The sequence below is a fragment of the Tachysurus vachellii genome, chromosome 19, assembly GCF_030014155.1.
Source record: "Tachysurus vachellii isolate PV-2020 chromosome 19, HZAU_Pvac_v1, whole genome shotgun sequence".
Lineage (NCBI taxonomy): Eukaryota > Metazoa > Chordata > Actinopteri > Siluriformes > Bagridae > Tachysurus > Tachysurus vachellii.
In genome coordinates, this window is record NC_083478.1 from 15,876,457 (window position 1) to 15,879,731 (window position 3,275).

General features: G+C 35.1%; 1 protein-coding gene across 2 annotated transcripts in view; it reads right to left on the bottom strand.

Annotated features, from left to right (window-relative positions):
• Window positions 1-1,070, bottom strand: part of src (v-src avian sarcoma (Schmidt-Ruppin A-2) viral oncogene homolog) — a 36,756-nt gene extending 35,686 nt beyond the window's left edge. The window contains exons 1-2 of one of the 2 annotated variants that reach the window (XM_060893873.1): window positions 724-1,070; window positions 626-663 (exon numbers count right to left, since the gene is read on the bottom strand). The gene's annotated coding sequence lies outside the window, so the exon portion shown is untranslated. Of the gene's footprint in view, window positions 1-625 lie in introns of both variants that reach the window. The other variant, XM_060893872.1, reaches the window with a different exon arrangement.
• Between the last annotated feature and the right edge of the window lie 2,205 nt (window positions 1,071-3,275).

Genomic DNA, 3,275 nt, shown 5'->3' on the forward strand with positions numbered 1-3,275 from the left:
GGTCATTTAGCTCTTGCAGGTTTTAAAGACGGGTTTGCTTAGATTTAAGAAAATAAATTGAACATCACATTGTAGAGGGATTTAGAGGCTTTTCGTCTGCAAGCACTGGAGCATCTATTGCTTATTAAACCTAATAAGGTTTTTTTAAATCATAAAATATCTGTAAATGTTCCTTGGTCTGATCCTTAATCAAAATAAAGCTTTAAAAAAATCCCAAGCAAAAAAAAAAGTGTATTTATTTTAAGTTCAGGATGTTTTGAGTCATTTGGAGTGGGTGCATAATCCTGGGCACATGACAGCGCAGGAAAATAAGTTGCTTCTTCATTAATGAGAGATTTAAAAACCCACCATAGTTATAGCTCCTACTGTTCAGGAAGGAAAAATAAATCAGATTTGAGAACGAATATAGGGTTTTATTTAAAAATACACGTTTCACTGTAGTTTCATTTCGATTCCTGTTTCCACAGGAAAGCACAAAGCATAAATGTAGTATATATAGTCTACATCCTAAACCACATACTAAGGTAGTTTACTCAATAGTACAGTACTCTGTGTTAGAGAAGTAGGCTGCAGCACCACATATAGCAACATACATGGGAGATAATAAAGAGACACACACACTCACCCCGGCGTTGTCCCTTTTGCTGTACCGGTCTCTCGCTTCTCACACACACACACACACACACACACACACACACACACACACACACACACACACACACACACACACACACACACACAGCAGTAGTTCCAGAAAGACCCGAACTCAGATGTCCATCGTCAAAAATACACAACAAACAAGACGACAAGCGACGGAGAGAGATTCATTGAAGGAACAGGGGAGGGTTTGTGTGCTCATAACTATCCCTGACAATCCACACGCCAGCTGAAAACATCCTAATTATGACCAGGTTTTCCGATTGAAGGGAATATCCGAGTTAGCGGTAAACATCCTTCTTTTGACTGTATACATTTGTATCTGTTGATATTACTGTATATGTCATTCAAAGGCTACCCAATAATACTGCATGTAATAACAAATAACCGTCGCCGAAAAGAAGAAACCTGTTACAATAAGGAACTGCCCACAATGCTGAGCCTTAAAGCAAATGGGAGAGAGAGAGAGAGTGAGAGAGAGAGAGAGAGAGAGAGAGAGCCTTCCTGACTGGCTTTCAGACTTTAACCAGCAGGGGGCGACAGATCCGGTCTCTGTCATAGTTTTAGTTGTGCTGCATAACGTTAGAATTTATTCTAAATCCCTATACAGGCTGAGACAAATATTTTTTAAAATATTTAAACCAAAAAATAAGAATCTTTACAGAATCTGCACTATTTCTATAGATCTCCTTTTAAATAGAAGCAAATGAGTGATATTGACAATGTCAGGGGCTTTGTACAAAAAGCCAGATTTTGCTCATGCACCTATCTCATACTTGTTCAAGTATGTTAATCTCCAAACGAGTCTGGTTCTTTTTAAGGTACTTCCTTATCATCTCATGGAGTCCTTGCCACCGTTGCCTCCGGCCATGCTTTCCATAAGATAACTAGAGAAAATTAAAAAAATAAATAAATAAATAAAAAAAAAATATATATATATATATATATATATATATATATATATATATATATATATATATATATATATATATATATATATAGTTACTTCACTTTAAACGTTAGTGCATTTATTCTGTTTATATATTTATGTCATGCAGTGAATTGTTAAAATCACTATACAAATAAATTGTATTTAATTGAAATGTTGACAGATGACATGGTAGATTTAGTCTTAAACACAGCATAAGTTTTTACACAAACTAAGAAATTACTAAGATACCAAAATACTAAGTTATAGTGCAATTCATTTAAATATTTCAAAGATCTAAAGATTCTTTTCATCACTCAGGTTGTTGTCAATTATGTAATTGTACACAATAATGACACAAACATTCACAGTTACGGACATTTCAGCATAGCCATTTTGCCTGCATAACCAATACCTACATGAACCTGAAGGATACACAAACAAATGGCATTTGAAGATTGGAAAAATGTCACCTGTCACCTGTAGCTATGTGCATTTTGTGTAATCCTCTACCCCCTTTTTTTTTTATCACAGATCTGTTATTATTTATTTATGTGCCAAAGATTTTCATCTTGTGACACTGTGTGTGTGTGTGTTGGTACAGCTGCTGGTACAATTATCACATGTACATTAACTTTTTGATTTTTAATCTCTACCCTATTTCCCTATTATTAATGGTGCTTGCAAAGCAACATTATTACTATTGTGCCGGACAAAACTTCGGCGCGTAACTTGTCCCGCAGCTTTTGTCCTAGACCCATGAATGACGTGTCAAATCGACCGGCTCATTGAGGAGAGGTGTGCTATGACTTTTCTAAGCGATCCGAGTACCGGTACTTCCGGTACCGGGTCTCAAAATGGCCTTTTTTCCCATAGACTCCCATTATAAACTTTGGAGGTTTATAACTCGGCAAGCTTTTGAACTATCTACAGCAAACTCGGCCAACTCCTTTAGGGTGATACTCTGAACAAACTTTTAAATTGGTGTACCGACTGGCCTTTCGGTTGTGCCGCAGCCCCGCCCCCAAAATATACAAAATCAAAAAACTTTTTACAACATGGACATGTGACATTTTGATGACGTCACGTGATGTCACGTGAAAATAAAAAATTAGCACAACATGGTCATGTGACATCAAAACCCTCAGCATAATGAGGAAAACTTCCTCAAGAGTATTCAGATGACGTCACATGCTCGTCTCGACTAGCCTCCGGGATTTGCCACGTGCAAGCACCATTCACATTTTCTTCATGAAATGTAAGTTCTAGTTATTATTATTATTATTATTATTATTATTATTATTATTATTATTATTATTATTATTATTTTATAATAAAAAAAAACTTGCTGTTACAAGTTGTAGGTTTATAGATATAGACTATTGCACACCTTTTTCTTTTTTCAATTTGTGCCTGTCTAGCTCAAGGTTGGGCCATCTATCCCTGTCTAGCCCATTTTGTAGACAAAGACCAGAATATTCAGTTCATTATTTAAAATGCTATGATTATATGCTATATTTAAAGGATACAGTTTTTCTAATATCCCTGAACAGTACACCAAAACATATTAGTCTAAGGCCTAATTAATTTTAAGTTTTAGATTAAACCTATTCAAACCTATTTAATCTACCATGATAATAACAATAAAATGTCAATAATTAATAGATTGTAATAAAAAGGTTGTAATTTG